General features: G+C 42.3%; 1 long non-coding RNA gene across 1 annotated transcript in view; it reads right to left on the reverse strand.

Moving 5' to 3' along the window:
* LOC116440625 overlaps nucleotides 1–18,043 on the reverse strand; it is a 31,821-nt gene that overhangs the window by 9,330 nt on the left and 4,448 nt on the right. The gene's annotated exons all lie outside the window — the stretch shown is intronic.

Below are 18,043 nucleotides of genomic sequence, written 5' to 3' on the forward strand. Positions count from 1 at the left end.
CTGCAAAAAAAAAAAATTGAAAGCTTTGAAAAAATTTAACAGAAACATTTTCCACATAGAAAAGGTAATTTCTCTTGGGAGAAACAGTAAGAGAACCTCTAGTGCCTTTATCTTAAAGGATGTATCTGCTGAACATCAAGCAATCAATAATCTATCTATAAAAATTAAGCCTTCCATGTGATGTTACTCCACTGAAAAACTTGCAGTTTTGAGTTATTAAAATTCCTCTATTCCTTAGGTCAAATGGCTATAGTGTAGTGTCAAATACACTATAGTGTAGTGTTAACAATACAAAAATATCTCCACATACATGTTCATGAAGTAAAGCTGAGTATTAGATATTAGATCAATTTTCATTATTTAAACCCAAAGAACAAATATACAAACACAATGTTCTTAGGAAGGGGTGATGTAGTTAGAAAAGCACGTTAAAGAGATTACTATTCTTGCAAAGTTTCATCTCTTAAACCAGCCAGGATTAAGCACTTGTATTTCCATTATTTCCAGTAGAAACATAGGCTTGTTCTTCTAACTAAACAGTGTAATTCACATTCTCAAAGTTAAAAAAATTTTCTTTTGGTTACAAGTAAGTAGCCCACACTGGTATTTCAACCTTCAGTTATTAGAAAATAAATAACTGCAAGAAAACCTGAAAATCCTTGTGGATGAATGCTACTTCCTGGGGCTTCAAAACTTCCAGAAACTTTGCACCTCCAACTCTAACTGCAAGCCAGAAGAAATTACCCAGGGCATCAAAAAAATGCATGCAATAAGCTGCTGAACAAATAAGCTATTTTGACCTCTTGGTTTAACCATGTATGTAAGAGGGTGATAATGTCCTATTTCATTAAACAGAGGCTATCTGAGAAGTTGAAATGAGAGAGGAATCAAATATTCCTGTTCTGTAAGAAAAACAGCCATTGCAAGGATAATATAACATAGAAATTATCCTCCTTTTCTTGATAGAAAGGAGGAAAACAAGACTTAAGTCACTGATTCCAAGAGGAACTAGGCCTTATCTGTTGTCAGAAATAGCTACACAAATCACTTGGAGGCAGGTCCCTGTGTTCTGCCAAATTGCTAGTAACAGAAATAATGTGAAATAAAAAAGTGAGATCATCATATGAGATCAGTTATCCTACTGGGTGCTGAGAACAGTACCTTGGAATGGCAATAAGGACTGGGGAAGTACCCATCATTGGGTACAGTCACAGTCCTATTAAACAGCCAGTTCTCACCCTGTCTGTGGATAAGTCACACACAATAAGTCATGGGGTCAAAATCTTCAAGAGTCAGTAAGGTATGTCTGTCTTAGACTGGTTTGGAGAAAGCCTAATGGCAGAGACTGCAGGAGTCAGTCTTTGGACATGGGAAGAGTCTGAGCAGTAACAGGAGTGAGATCTTCCACAGAAACCAGACTGTGCAACTTCCCTCAGTAATTGCCAACCAACGCCAAAGAGAATAGTCTCTGCTCTGAGTACACAGCTCACTTCATACACACTTGGTTATGTGTAGTGCGTACGTGTATGTGTGTGCTTGCATATTGCTCTTAACATGTCAAAACAAAAACCCGCAAACGCACATATCCTTCTGGAGGAAAGGATGAGAGAATAGATGTGGGATAAGTGTTAATTGCATTGCATGTAGCAATACTTTAAGATACTCCCTCTAATGATGACCAGAGTAGCTGAATATATGGCAAGTAGGAGTGATTTTTGCATAAAACCTCTAAACTGGAATTTGTGTAATTAAACTCTGTAAAACATGTCTGTACTTGCCTGCTGCTAAAAACGCCACCAATATGAACATAAAGCAAACAATATTAGTTTCTTCATGTACTGGGGTAGAGACCACATTGATAGTTATTCATTTTAAAAGGAAAAGTATGAGATGTAATCTTATATTTCATAGCTCCATCTCAGCAAAACCTCTTATTTTTAAACATGGGCTTCAACCCCAAGAAACAGTTTGCTGTATGAAGGCCTGGCATGATTAGTGCCAGAAATGAGAGGGTTTCAGAAGCGTGAGATACATACTACTATAAAAGTGTTAACTTTGCAGGACAGCAACAGGCACCTCTCCTCTTACACAGGCAGCTGCTCCAGAAATACTCCCTTGTTTACTGCCGGCAGTGCGCGCACAAGGAGCGCACGCCTCCGCTCCTGCGCCGCGTGTAACGAGGGGATGCGTGCCTGCCGAATCCTCCTGTCAGCAGATCTTCTCGGTTTTCACTTCTTCTTTGCTACTTTGCAAACTCTCAGCTATTTTTTCCCAAGCCGTAACACAGGGGCTCTTAGAGATTATTGCCATTCTCCCCCTGCCTGTCATACACCTTGTTTCCAAGTATGGTCACTATGAGGGGACTGTCGCTCGGAGCCTTTGTGGAAAATTAATGGTAGACGGGAAAGGGCAAAAAAGACAGGACAGATGGCTCTGTCACCACTACCAGCCTGATGCCATGAGAGCTCTTCAATGCCTTTGCAAATGCCACTCTGTTCCACAGACTTACTCTGAAGTTGATCCAATTGCACCCTTGGCAGCTGTCTTTCTTCTTTTTTATAAGATTTTTCCTTGTCCTTTGACTTCCCAGGCTCATCCACGTGGTGAATTGAAAAGGTCAGTTTTTAAATTAGTGACTGGGTGCTGATGGTGTGAAATACTGTTTAACTATAAACCTATTGGCATCTTGCTAGAAGTAGTGTTGAATAGTGTTGTTAATAGGGCTTGTTTACGTGTTGGTTAAAATCCAAATCGGGTCATCTGAGACTCAAAGATGCAATGAGTAATCTTCTAATTCAAGTAGGCAAATGGAGTGATGTCATCTCACTTTATTCTTTAAATGGCATTCTGTCTAGTTTCACTTTCACAGTGAAACACACACCCAATAGTATATTGGGTGCCCTTTGGAAGCACAAAGAGATGCCTCTCCTTATGTGAGCAGTGCCAGACATATCGTGGTTTGGTTTATGCACATGCTCGAGTAAAGATATGCTTAGGATTTTATGTCTTTAAAACACAGTGAACAGGGTGAATAAATTGTGATGTGATGCCAGGCCATACAGTCAGAGTCTGCAGAGAGAAAGCTAATCCCTCTGAAGAAGTGGGGTTGTAATGTCTAGTTAAGTATTTTCAACCTATATGATTGTATTTATAAGAAAACTTCTACATTGTATACATCCCAACATGGTTTGCTGTTACACAAGAACAGTTCATGTGTTTGCAAAGCCTGGGATGCTTGTATAATTTTGCTAATTTGGAGAGAACATTTCCAGGTTTGGTCAAAATTTTAAAAAATGGAGAGTTAGCCTGAAGACCAGAAGAGCAGGTTCTATGTTGTGATTTGGGATGGAACCATTTGTCTAAATGTGAAAATGTGTGACAGTCCCAAATCTACAGACAGTATTTAACTTGATGTGAAGGAATACCTGAGATCTTGAACATTGTGGGAACATTAATGGAAATTCTGAGGCAGAAGCAAACAGACCATCGCTCACAAGGGATTCTTGCCATTCCTGTATCTCTGAAGGTACAGGTGGTTTCCCTACTACCAGCTCTAGTCCCCGATTGATGCCAGCTTTTCCCATGGTGGTTTTGTGTTGCACACCAACACTACTGAGTATTGGAAACTTCTTTGCTGGCACTCTAGCTACAGATTGCTTTCAGGAAGATAGCTGACCCCACCTTCTGCAGTGGAAAGAGCTTTCTCTATTACTGTGAGTCTGGAGGGAAGGGGATTGCCATCATACCACTGTATCATGCATAGTCCATGATGTCATTCCTTATGGAGAAGTCTGCTATTTCACATGCTCGAATTTCGTTTGCCTAATCAAACTTATCTTCAAGACTGATTCAATTAAATTTTACAATGTTGAAGTTTTAATATAAAATGAAGCTCCAATCTGGGCAAAAAAATTCTCATTCTGTAGTGGTGGGTTGCAACTAAGCCTGAATATGAAGCAATAAAAGAATTTGCATGATCTATCTCGAAAATGGACTTGAAATAACTGAGTTCGCTAGTTTGTAGTACAGAAAATGCCACCACCAAGCTTTGTGACTTTAATGCACATATGAAAGATCACTTTGTGATAGTCTGCAGCAGGGGTAAACCCTGTATTTATGAAAACCAAAGCTGATAAAGGTATGTAGCAGCAGGATTTCAGAAATATTAAAGATGAAGCACTCTTCCTATCATAAAGCGGTCACTGATTAATTTTCTGGATTCACCTGAATCATTCAGTATTCTTCCTGGCATTTTGAGCAAGAAGAAGATGTAGCTGAGTTACACTGTTTCCAGCAGACCTCACTTCTGCTTTGTGTTCAGACAGATTAGAGAGTGAATTTTGTCATTTGCATTTACAAAGCAAGATGATGTACGGTGTCAGCGTCCCTTATGAGGTTAAACAGGGAAAGGTGAAAGCCATTGTATGCCAACATGTCTGTTTAACAAAAGGTGGTCCTGCCTTGTCTGGGCTTCACTGACATGTCAGTGCTCAATGCCATGAACAGTAAACATGCTGAGATGCCAAGCATGCTGTAGACGCCACTATTGAATCTGTTGTAACCAAAACAAGGTCCCATAGTCATCCACTTCCAGGTCTGGAAACACCTGTTTGTGTGTTCTGCATCCTGTCCTAACTTTAGTCAGAGCCTGAAAGCAAAACACGATTGCTGAGAAGGGCATCAAAACATAACTGCTGTCCAATATTGACTCTTGGATGTGGACGTGCTGAGTATGGGAGGTGGCATGCCACAGTCCTTCATGAAAGAACTTTGAATTGTGAATATAAGTGTAATTTCATGTCTTATATTGATGAAGAAGGCAGCTTCCACACTCCCTAAATTCACTGAGCGTCATCATCTTTGTCTTTTCCAGGATGGAACAGATATATCTACCTTCCTCTCCTCATATGTCTCATGATCACTGTTCCTCTTCCTTTCTATTTTTCTTGAAACTTTCCCTAACACATTATGCCTACTCCCCCTCTTGGGCTGGATAAGTATTCTGTCCTTCCATTGTCCAGCTGTATGTCTTCTCAGCCCCGGCCTAGATTTGGCATTTCTACTAGTTGTCCTTGCAGAATTTAAATAATAAAATGTTGTCAATAGAAGACAAGAATGGGACTTCTGTTTTTGTACGTGGAGGCTTAAGTTCATGTTTCCACCTGCTAGATATCACTTAGACTTATCAAAATGCATCAGATAATTTCCTACTATTACATTTCCTTGTAAACAAATGCTATAATCCCCACAGGAAAGTTATGTCATGATGAATAGGAGGGAAGAGTCCTCTGCAATCTACATGGGAGCACAGACACTGTGCCATTCCTTAGCTTCTCTTTCACCTCTCAGAAGCATGGCCTCCGTGGCAGTGTTCAATTCTGTGTTCCCTTTTTATGTGGCAATAATTATATATCACCACCGTGAGATCTCATGAGATGGTTGCAGAAGGAGTTTAGGAATATCAGGTTCTTAGGCAATCCACAAAGCCTAACATGAGGTTACTTTTTCCAGGCGGCAAGCCTGAGTCAGGTGCTTGATGGAGGGTAACTAAATAGCATCTGCCAACTTAGAGAGCACTTTTGAAAAACAAAGATGCTGTTAGAGTAAGCCCAGAGTTATTTGCACAAAATTGGACTGCAGCTCCTCCTCTTGGCAGCAAGCCTTGGTGCTGTGAAGAGCCTACATGAGGCCTAATGAAAGAGCAGGGCAAATAAAAAGTCCTTGTGATTTTAATAATTTCGTTTACCAGGTAGATGAGGAAAGAACATTTTTCCAGAAAGACCCTCAAATCTGAAGATGAGATCTGAATTTTGGCAGTGATTCCTCAGTGGCAATATGTAGGTGATAAGCTCAGGATAAAGACTGTCCACTTTAGGAAAAGACAAATCCCTTGTGAAGAGGGAGATGGAGACCCCCCCCAATTAAACAGGTTCAGCGGGGAATAAAGTATGCACTCCCTGGACTGCAGGCTAGAAAGGAGAGTGCTGCCTGGGGGTATAGCCAAAGTGGACCAAAAAGAGCTCCAGAAACAGATGAGAGTAGACACAGTGCCTCTCTCCCTCAGCCATGTCTCCTATTTTCTCCTATTTCCTACTCTACTCACCCTTCTGGAAGAGCAATCCAAGTGCTGCCAGTGTTGTGGTCAGAGAAAAGAAGGCAGAGATTTAAAAATGGATAAACCCTCTTCATGTTTACAAAATTTAAAAGTAATACTAATGAACTACGCTGCAGATTAATTGGAGAAAGAATGAGATCACACTATCTCTCTTTTCTGCTAACAAAATATCTGTATTGATAAGCAGAGACCAAGACTCTGCCTTTCACAGGATGCGATCCTGTGGATCAAAAGTGATGTGGTGGCAAGGACAGTCATGTCACAGTGACAGTGGACCCATTTCTGTGCCTACCTGACAAACAAATGCCTTGTACTCTTTGTAGTCTGGGGAACGCAGAAAGACAAGGGTTGCTCAACATAGTTCCTTCCCCACCATCTCATAAGGTACCCTCTGTTGCAGCAAGAGCTGAAAATAAGGTCATGCATGGTGACTCAAAAGTCCTGGTCAAGATTAGCAAATATTAGAGAGGAGGGGGAGAAGAATAGGGCTGCTGCATGGGCCTGGCAGAGAAAGTGTTAGACATGAGGGCTATATGAACATGGCATGCATATGCCATTAGTAATAGAGGAAGCTTAGAATAGACAGGATGCCTAGGAGGACAGAAGCAAGGTGTTGGATAACAAGTTATTAAATGTCAAGTGAATGGAAGTGTCTTCTACACCAGGTCAGGTGAGTGCTAATTAATTCTGCCTGTGTCAGCAAAAGGGGTAAGAACTTACAGTTGCTCTTGAAAAGCAGTTACATGAGGTTGAACAAGATGGCTTTATTGCCTGGACATTTAGAGCAAGAGACATGGTTTGCGTGATGTGATGGTTACAGTGCCTTCTGAGGCCCATTTAGGCCTTATGAACAATAAACAGGGAAAACTGCCCAATGTGCCCCTACCTGTGGTGGGGGGTTGGGAATGTTGGAACTCATTGATCTTTAAGTTCCTTTCCAACCCAACCCATTCAATTCTATGATTTGAAAACCATGGAGTCTGTTACTGAAATAGCAGGATAGGAAATCAATGTAGTCAGAATATTGACTTGAATTACTATTGTAACAGAAGAAAACTTATCTAAAGGCAAAGCTGATGTAAAATGTAGTGTGTGAGTGCAGTCTAAGGAAAAAACGGGTGCTGAAACACCATGTCTCCCCAAGGGCATGATCACCTCTAGGCTCGCCTTCCTGCTCACCAGAATTTGGAATGTATTGTTTCTTCATTCATCTCTACCTGCTCTCTAACACTGAAGATGCAGTGCTCTAATATTCCTCAAAAAAGCCTGCATTGCCATAGTAAGCTCATGGATAGCCAACACCTCTCACCATGCAATTGGTTCTTGTTTTCCAAAAGTAATGTTCTAAAAGGGAAGGCAGCTGATCCCAATTTGATTTGACTCAATGATCTTTTGCAACCTTTAAAATTCTATGATTCTAGGATTTTATTAATCTGTTTGAAAATACTGTTTAGCTACCTGTCTCTGAATTTGTTTTTGGAAGAGTTCAAGAACCAGAAAAATGACATTAGCATTACAGATCTACAGAGTAGTAAAAGTCCTAGAAAGGTTCACCAACAGTTCTGAGCATGAAGTTGTTCCCCTGGTCAACCTAAACTTGTCTCCTCTTGGGAACTGTTCCTTGAGAAGTGGGCAACGTGAAGAATTGATTAAGGATCTCCACTCTGCACAAGATTTAAGCAAGAATTGAACTATGATAATAATTCATAGCAGATTGCAGGTGCTGTATTAAAATTGCTTTTCTTTCCTTCACTTTGCCAGCTCCTTTTGTCGGGAGCAATGCAGGGAAGGGCTGTTTTCAGGAAAGGGTTAATGGCGTGTTCGCAGGAACAAATGTCAAGAATGAACACACTTTTAAAACATTGCCTCCATGATAAGTATAATACACTGTTCTATCAAACCAATAATACACTGTTCTATCAAACCAATGGAAATAATTTTCCCATATTTCAAAGGGCCCTGGGAGTTTAAAGTATCACTTGGCCACCATCAGCTTTTATTATTTGATCTGACTCTTAAAACATTGGCAGTTGCAATTAGTCAATATATGTATCCAGAAAGACAAGCGTCAATAATGTCAGCCAAAAGAGATATGTGAGTAGTTTCTGTATATAGATGACATTTGTTACTACTGTGGAGACTGAGATGAGTAGCTATGTGTGACCAGGCTCTTCATGTCTGCATAAGAGCACCTTAATGACAGTTTGGCCATCTACACTCGTAGGCATTTTTAAACCTTTCAGGAAGCCGCAATCAATGTGCTGCTTAATTCACTGAGCAGGCTCAGTCTACATTAAACTCTTGCTATAGGAAGGACAAAAGAAAGCAGGAAATAACTCAGAGGTGGCAGGAAACAGCAGCTGGGCCAACACTGCTCAGGTCAACTGGTAATAGAAAGTGGGAAAAGTGAGACCCAAGAGCAACAGGAATGCATTAAAAGAATTGTACAAAGTTCTCCTACTCAATTAAACCCTCTATGTTTGAAATTATTTAGCATCTCAAATCAAATATGTAATGTAGAGGCTACAGTATTTAAGGAAGAATTAATCTTAGTTGGGAAACTAACAGTCATGTGGGCCCATAACTACATGGAGAGGAGACCCTGATAAAGAGGACTCTGAGTAGCAGTTACTGACAACTTCTATGCATCAATCTTCACTGGCAAGACCAGCTCTCAGGCATCTCTGACCCAGGAAATCAGAGTAAAGGAATATGGGATGGAAGGCTTTCCCTTGGTCAAGAAGGATTGGTTTAGAGAACATCTAGGCAAACTTTATATCCACAAGTCCATGGGACCTGATGGGATGCATCCACGAGTGCTGAGAGAGCTGGCAGATTATAGCCAGGCCATTCACAATCATCTTTGAGGAGTCACAGAGTTCAGGAGAAGTGCTTGAGGACTGGAAGAAAGAAAATGTAATCCCAATCTTCAAAAAGGGCAAGGAGAATGACCCAGGGAACTACTGACCCATCAGCCTTGCCTCAATGCTTGGAAAGGTGATGGAGCACCTCATTCTAGAGGCCATTTCTATCCATATGGATGACAAGAAGTTGATCAGGAGTAGTCAGCACTGATTCACTAAAGGTAAACCCTGCTTGACCAACCCGATTGCCTTCTGTGGTGTGGCAGCTACCTGGATGGATGAGGGGAGAGCAGTGGATGTTGTCTATGACAACTTTAGCAAAGCTTTTGACTTTGTCTGTCACAACACCCTCATAGGCAAACTCAGGAAGCGTGGCCTTGTTGAGTGGACAGTGAGGTGCATTGAAAACTGGCTGAACAGAACATTCCAGAGGGTCGTAATCTAGGTCTGGTTAGAAGCCTGTCACTGGTGGTGTCCCCCAAGGGTCGATAGTGGGCCCAGTATTATTTAACTTTTCCATCAATTACTTGGATGAAGGGGAGATGCCTCCTCAGCAAGTTCTCTGAAGACACAAACATGGAATGGCCGATATTCCAGGGTGCTGTGCAGCCCTTCAACAGGACCGCAACAGGTTGGAGAGATGGGCGGCAAAGAACTGTCTGAAACTCAACAAAGACAAATGCAGGGTCCTACACTTGGGGAAAAACAACCCCATGCTCCAGTACAGGCTGGGGGCTGACCTGCTGGAAATCATCTCTGAGGAGAAGGACCTGTGGATCCCAGTGGACAAGCTGTTCATGAGCCAGCAGTGTGTCCTTAGGGCCAAGAAGGCTGATGGGATCCTGGGATGCATTAGGAAGAGCATTCCCAGCAGGTCAAGGGAGGTGAACCTGCCCCTCTACCTCAGCCCTGGTGACGCCACGTCTGGAGTGCTGTGTCCAGTTCTGGACTCCTTAATACGAGAGAGTCATGGAATTCCTAGAGCTGGTCCAGCAGAGAGCTACAAAAGGGCTTAGAACATCTCTCTTATGAGCAATGCCTGAGAGAATTGGGCCTGTTGAGTCTTGAGAACAGATGACTGAGAGGGGACATCATCAATGCCCATCAGTATCTGAAGGGGGGTGCCAAGAGGATGGAGCCAGGCTCTGCTCAGTGGTGCCAAGCAATGGGACAAGAGGCAATGGGCAGAAACTGATGCACAGGAAGTTCCACAAGAATGTGAGGAAGAACTTCTTTACTGTGCAGGTGACTGTGCATCAGAACAAGTTGCCCAGAGAGGCTGTGGAGTCTTTCCCATTGGACATATTGAAGCATCACCTGGACACAACCCTGTGCCATGTGCTCCAGGATGTCCCTGTTCGAGCAGGGAGTTTGGACCAGATGAACCCCCTGTGGTCCCTTCCAACCTTACCCATTCGTACACACTTTTCAAAACTCTATATTCTGTTATTAAAACATTTCATACGACTTGACTGAAACATACTGAGCGAAAGGTTTAAATCTTAAAACTTAACATCTCACTAATGAGGATGTAAGTATAATCACGATCCAGGTCCAACTCTGGCAGTCCTCTAACCCTGCTCCACTTGGTCACAGTCCCCTTGCCAACCAGACAGGTCGCTTCTGCCTTGCCTGGAATTTTCTTGATCTTCTCTCCTGAGTGACAGTTGCTGGCACCCTGCAAGCATGGGAATTTGCTGGCATATTGTGGGTCAGACACAGAAGATGATGGAGCTGAGCAGAAAAGCCAGGTGAGACCCTGCTAACTGAGGGTAAAGACCACTGAAAAGAGGGGGAGGTTTTTCCGCCAAACCTATAGGTCGAATGTTTTTTTAGTTAGTTTCTGTCCAAATGGTAGCCAACCCACAAGCCATTTTCTGCCTGGACCATATTGATGAACCTGACTACAGTGGCAAGGTGTTAAAAGACCCACGCATCACTTAATACACAGTATTAAGTGAATTCAGGTGCCAACAGTCACAGCCACTTCTCCATGGTGCCAAGTAGCAGAAGGCAGGAATATCCCAGATAATCAAAATGTCAAAATTACTTCCTTGGAGTTGTGACTAATTCTTTAGTCCCCAGGTCCTTCCATCAGGCTCTGCCTGGGCTTAGCATGAGAACCACCCTGGGTGCAGACCTGGAGCCAGCTGCACCTCACTGTGCCCTAAGCCCAAGATAGGGCTAGGAACACTGTGCTGAAGTGTCTGACATAGGTCTGGCTCAGCATCCTCCCATCCAAAGGGTAGCGCATATTGTCACACCTGAGTTGGCACCTGGAGTTTCTCTGCCCCTGCAGAGAAAACAGAGTAAGCAGCCCGTGAGTATCAGATGCATTTCCTGTGGCTTCAAAGCTTTTGTTAGACTGGAATATTTTAAAATACCAGACTGTTAATAGCAACAAACACTTGCAAAAGTACATTTTATTACTGCTCTGTTGTTTAGTAAGCATATTTCTTATTAATTTCAGGTATCCTGCTTTGTGCTGTAACTGAAGATCTCTTGGAAATTTCTGCTTGAGCAACATATCTTAGGAAGAAAAGGACAGAGGAGAGGAGAGGAGAGGAGAGGAGAGGAGAGGAGAGGAGAGGAGAGGAGAGGAGAGGAGAGGAGAGGAGAGGAGAGGAGAGGAGAGGAGAGGAGAGGAGAGGAGAGGAGAGGAGAGGAGAGGAGAGGAGAGGAGAGGAGAGGAGAGGAGAGGAGAGGAGAGGAGAGGAGAGGAGAGGAGAGGAGAGGAGAGGAGAGGAGAGGAGAGGAGAGGAGAGGAGAGGAGAGGAGAGGAGAGGAGAGGAGAGGAGAGGAGAGGAGATTTCTTGGGTATACCTCAACATGTAGAAAAGGCTTAGGAAGGGATTTCAAGGACAGCCAATGGTCTTCATTAAAGGACTCAAGGAGGGTATGTATCTCAGGCTCTGGGGAAGTACAGTAAAGTCCAGAGAACTGTATGAGATCTTGACAGATAGGTTGCCATGGCCAGTGGCATTGGCCAAGCCGATGAAGGTATGTGTGGTAAGAGCAGAAACGAGTATAATGGCTATCAGAGTACTGCATTCAAGAAAGTCATTCAAATGTGCACAAATATTTTGACTGACTTGTTTTTGACAAATGGAAAATACCTACTTGTTAACCAGCTAGTCTGTTGCTGTTTCAATTGGAAATAAGCTTTCCCGACAAAAGCTCTGTTAAACCAGATGTCCTGTCTTGTTAGTCTCAGAAATTTTCCGTCATACAACTACATCATGACAGGGTGAGGAGCTAGGGCTATGGATATCTACCACGAAAAAATAATGGCATAATCATCTCTTTAGCTATCATTATAGGAAGTCTTTGGTCAGAAGGAAGCCAGAAAATCCAGCTAAGTCTTCTCCATGAAGTAGATCAACTGTTATCTGAATTATAGTAGCCCAAACTGATGAATTACACGTGGCGCTGACATTAAATCTTGGTGTGTCTAGATCTTTTCTGGTTTTTAAATATGTCTACCCTCTGTTGGAGAGTCAACATGTGTTGTCACAGGTCAGTTGCCTAATTTTAACCACTAGTGGGGCTTGCTTATTCTGGGCCAGAAATAGGAAGCCGAGTGATGGTCATGTGTCTGACAAGGAGCTGGGCAGTGGGCCAAAACACATTTGAGCTGGATGGAATTTCTTGCCACTGTGAAAATGCAGTGCTAAATCTTCCTCCCCCACTCGCCTCTTTACACACAAGTGGATCCCTCTAGCACAGTGAACTGTCACCCGAAACTAACAAGGAGGATGTGTCTCCCAGCAATCCGAGCTTCGGTCAAAAGTTCACCACTTGCCAGCCCCCTATGCCAACTTGGACCAAGATTTCTGGAATGGTTAGAAAAATATTTTAATGTAATTCACCTTGCTATGCTATTTCATTAATAACCTCTAAAAATGCAAAGAGTGCAGCCTTAAAATTCCTTTACATCCTCAGCATATGACTAATAATAATGAAACTTTCTTGCTGTTGGCGGAGCCACTCTGTGAATGCTCAGTTTTCCCTGGAGTTTCATGGAGCCTTTAGCAAATGCAGTACATTTGCCATGTCCATTTTTTACAGCATAGTAACCGCTGTTCAGCCAGACTTGCCTGAGCTGGCTCTTTGTCCACCCCACCACACTGCACTCTCCTTTCTCCTTGCATTTTGCTGTTTTTCTCACAAGAATATTTTTTACAGGCATAATTTGGACGTGCGTGAAATACTTTTTTGCACGTTACTTCTTTCTTATTTTCTCTGTGTTAGTTCTGAGTCCAGCCTCTCGCTGTCCTCCAAAATATGTCATCCATGCAAAGCATGGAGCTGTTACCAGCCCGAGACTGTGTGTGCTGAGTGAAAAGGGCTCAGTCCTCAGATTGGGACAGACCGTGTCTGACATGCCATTATATAACATGAAACCAATGTATACAAGACTGTCTTTAGGAGTAGACTTTACAGAGATCCTCATTTCTATATCTTGCTTCAAGCATTTCTTTCTAAAATAGCCTTTGAGGAGTCAGTGGATGAGACTCTGCTCACTGTGGGTAAATCCAGGGCTACAGGATTGCTTTTCAAATCACATCTGCATCCAGGCTTCTAGGACCAGGACTTCATAAAACACTGGATGGTACCTAGAATTAAATTAAATTAAATCTAGATTAACTTTTTACTCTTTGCTCCAGATTTTGCCCCAAGGGCAAAAGGAGAGCAAAGAGTCAAAATGTTTGTATGCTCAACACCTCCAAACTAGCAATAAAACAGAAATCCTCTCATCATAATATTTTTTAAAGCCTGTAGCAAGGCCTGATTATGGCCCATAAAGTGTACTCCCTATCAATCCTTGACAGGTCTGTCTTCACTGCATACCCAAATCTAACGGGATCATGTTCCACAGCTCCCAACTGACATGAGAGTATTTGGAGATGCCATGCTAGATGACTGGAATAGATCCCTTGCCCTACCAAAGCCTGCTTTGGACCTGGGAGGTTTGCAAAAACATAATTCTTCTTTGGATCTGGTGTTTTTCCCAACACAAGAAGCAGTTGAGATCAAATCAAGAGAGCTACCAAAAACCATGAGAGGTTATAATCCAAACAAGCTTAGCCAGAGGAACAGTTCCCTGAGGGCTGTCCTGTGCCATAACCAACTGCCCAGCCACTCTATTTTGCATCAAGAGATCTGTTCATACCACACCACACCAGAGGCAAACAGGCAGGTTCAGAAAAGTGTAGAGAGGAGAAGTGTCTAAACACTATTTTTATGGCCAGATACCTTCCACTGCACTAATTCTAAATTATCCCTTTCCCAATGAATCCCATTTATTTCGTAACCCAGCCCTGTGCCTGTCTCAACTAACATTTCATTTTTAGATTAAGGTTGTGCCATATGCCCTGAGAGTTTATTTACAGGAATTTCACACACTAACAGACGTAATCTTCTAGGTGATGCTGACCAGTGAAGGAGTTTTCCAGAAGTGAAATGAGAATGGAATATTTTTTCCACAGTATTTCCATGTTTTCTCAGTGTTTTCCTATTTGTTCAAAAATTTGGCCCAGGAAAAAAACTAGAGCATTCCAAACTGCTCTAGAGGTAAGCAAAAACTAAGGGAAAAGAAATAAAAATTTATCAAGACAGATTAACGACATTTTAAAGTCTAGAATACTCATGGACAGATGCAAATATTCCCAGTCCCAGTTGCCTTGGATTTTGTAATAACAAAAAATTAGATTTTGGGAGCTAATTTTCATGGCATGGACATCTGATTTGATTTGTAGAAAACAGACAGTGACTAGTTTTCCTCCAAAGTATGTGCCATCGTTACACTTCCCAAGACATTGCCACATGTGAATGCCATGAACATGTGAACATGAACTATGTTTTTCCACATAGGTTTTGGCCAACGTCTCCAATCATCCAGTTGTAAGTGGTGCAGGAGCAGCTGCAGTCTGAGGGGATTGGAAGTGTTCCCTTGCAGGGGCTTTCAGGAAACAATTACTTCCTATGACCTCTAGGACAGAAAGAAAGGCCTGCATCTGGCATCTTCTGGTTTCAGAGAAGCATCAACTACTGGCCTGGCCCCACTCTTCATGTTCAGGCAGTTCTTCAACTGAATGTTACCTTGTACAGTTTTTTAAGAGAAGCATCCCTTTCCCATTTTTTAGTGAATAATTTCTTGGTTTCTAAAAATCTTCATCTTCAGATCTTTCATTATGGTTGTCAGAGAAGGAAAAAGAATATTTGTGTGTATGTCTATCTATCTGTCTGTCTATCATGTTTATATACACATATATGTGTGAATGTATATTTGCATACATGAACATGGGTGCACTTTTAAACCACTTTTTCTGCCTCCTTCACAATGAACTGTCAATTTGTGACAGCATGTCAGAATATGTTTATCTGGCATGACATCCCATGTGACTGATACAACAATGGTGTGCCATTCTGAGCAGTCACAAGCCCCATTTACCCAAAAAAGCCAAATGTACATGTATTGTATGCAAGCTGATCAGTGGAAAGTAGTCAATACATGTAAATTAATCAGTAAAACAGTCTTTTAAAAGAGCTGTGTAGATAGCAAGTGTTTCCTCAGACTCATTCTTACTGCACTTGATGTTGGCCCACAATGTCAACCCTCAATCAGCACGCTTCTGGAAACTTCTGTTCTCCTGAAAACCAAACCTATTCCTGCACTCATTTTGTTCTCCCTTCCCCCCTTTAGCAAACCATTTTCTTGTTTCCAGCACTTTTGCTCTCTGGGGGTCAGAGAGTCAGTGAAGCTGGAAATTTCAGTGCACATGGGAGCAGGCTGTTAGAAGCATTTTTCACACATCAACAAGACCTGCCCTGTGTAGTTTTACATACTGTGGTGTGAAAAAAGGTTGTAACAGCCAGCTGGCCATCCACACCAGGAATGCTGCTTATGCAGGGCTGAGATGAGGGTGCAGCTTCCTAGGAAAATGTCCAAATCCAAACTGGGCCTGCAGAAGTGGACACCTGTTAAAGGCACACACACAGTGAAGTCTCACCACAGAAACTGAAGGAACCACACTGGGATCTCCAGCTGGCTCCAGAAAAAAAGGTTGGAAAGGAGGACTCTGGCAGAGAAGGGAAGCACAAGCTAAAAGTTCGCCCCTATGACAGAAAGGTCATCACTAGAAAGCAACAGCATCAGGGAAAGCCCTGTCAAAACTATCAAATAAACAGAACTAAATGGTGATCAGTTGTAGTGCTTATAGTAATTAACATGTGATAGGGATTTTTAAAGGTGCTCCAAAAGTTCCCAATACAGGTAGATTTCCAGTCCTTCTTGAAAATGAATTTTTTAAAAATGAGAGAAAAGTATTAGCTCAGTAGGACTGTGGGAAATTAATGTTTTAGATTTTGATCAAGTGTTTCTACAAAAGACAACAGCATTGTCTTTTGGAGACATTATGAATCCCTCAAGGAGGCTGGAGGTGAATTCTGTCCATGAAACAGCTGCATATTTGCTTTCAGGCTACCCACCCCCCCCAAAACAAAAAGTGCTCTTTCCAGTCCTTAGTTTAGAGTTCCCCCATCATATCTCTTAGATCTGAATGTTTGGCTTATAGATATTAGTTGCTCAGCCTTCTCTTTCCATGACATCCCTCTCAAATTGTCTCTGCTTAGGTATTTGCTATTTGTGAGAAATTTGTATGATAAGCTAGTAGGTAGGTCGGTAGATATTAAATGGATAAATAATCTTGGTAGGAATAGTCTAGCAGACACATAAACTACAACTTCCAAAACATTTGGAACTCTTTAGTGTGAGACACTATGTATCTTGGGCATATTTTCACAGATACTTTAAATGTTTTTTATTCTTTCTTTAAAGTAAAAGTATTGACTCTTTGTGTTGATAAAAAACTTGTAACCTATTTGCATTTTAGGATAAGTGGTGAGTATAGAAGAACACAGTTGAAGAAACAAATGTTTTGGCGTAGAGATGATTGCCCTTATACTAAGTCAGTGAGGATGATAGAGTAATTTTTTCTGCTTAGTGTTTCATGTATGTATGGAACCACTACGTTAGCATGTGTTCTCTGAGATGCAGAAGAAAACATAGTTCTGGCTGAAGCACATATAACTGCTTGGATAAAAACATGCAGTATCAGCACACCCTGAATACCGTTTAGAAAATTCATTTTACCCGTGTGCCAGCTTTCTTTCATCTATGCAAAAGCTGTGAGGCAGCATTACTGATTTAAGAGATTAACACATACAATTCATGGAGTAGGAGTCATCTTGCTTTTCCCACATAAGAGAAGCATACAGAAGGGTGCCACAAGGCAGTTGCTTTTAGGATCCCGGTGGAAGGATCCCTGAGCAGGGAAAACTGGAGAACACTTAACTGATGGACCCTATTTCTATGGGGCAACTGACTTTTGACACTGTGCCAGGGCAATGCACAAAAGTAACATGAGAGAGAACTGGCAACCAACCTCTGAAGCTCCAGCAAAGAGCAGGACACACCCCTCAACCTGTCTGCAAGCAGAAAAGAAGCAGTGTAGCCATAATTCTGCACATGCAGAATGCAGGGCAAGAGAGAACACAGGAGCAAATAAGTTATATGACATCGTCTCTGACACTGGCTTCAAACAGTGTAACTGCACTTGCAGGTCATTGGAGTGTGGCACCTGATGTATTTCGCTGAATAATGAAAGTTGTCCTCCCCCATGAAAACACATTCACCTGGGAAAGAGAACAGCACGCAAAAATTGGTGTGTGGTTTCCCTGGAGCATGGCAGCAAGCTGTGCCTACATGGGAAGAGGCAGGAGCGGGGTGTCCCATGCGGCAGGAATGTGAGGACTGTGGAGTTTGCTTGGTGTTGGAAGGCGAGAGACTGAAATATGGTTTGGCACGTGCCGGCTGGAGCGACACGCTGAAAGACAGGCTTCTGTCCTTGGGCATGCAGGAGGCTGGGACAAAGCACACAGCATGTGGGAGAGAAAAGAGCTCGAAGGCGTTCCTGAGTGTCCTGATCTTTCTCTGGACTATGGAGCTGATGGCAGGCTTTCCCCAACAGCTCTTTTTGAGTGTTTCTGATTTCCCTGGAAA

The sequence above is a fragment of the Corvus moneduloides genome, chromosome 3 (genome assembly GCF_009650955.1).
Source record: "Corvus moneduloides isolate bCorMon1 chromosome 3, bCorMon1.pri, whole genome shotgun sequence".
In the NCBI taxonomy this organism is placed as follows: domain Eukaryota; kingdom Metazoa; phylum Chordata; class Aves; order Passeriformes; family Corvidae; genus Corvus; species Corvus moneduloides.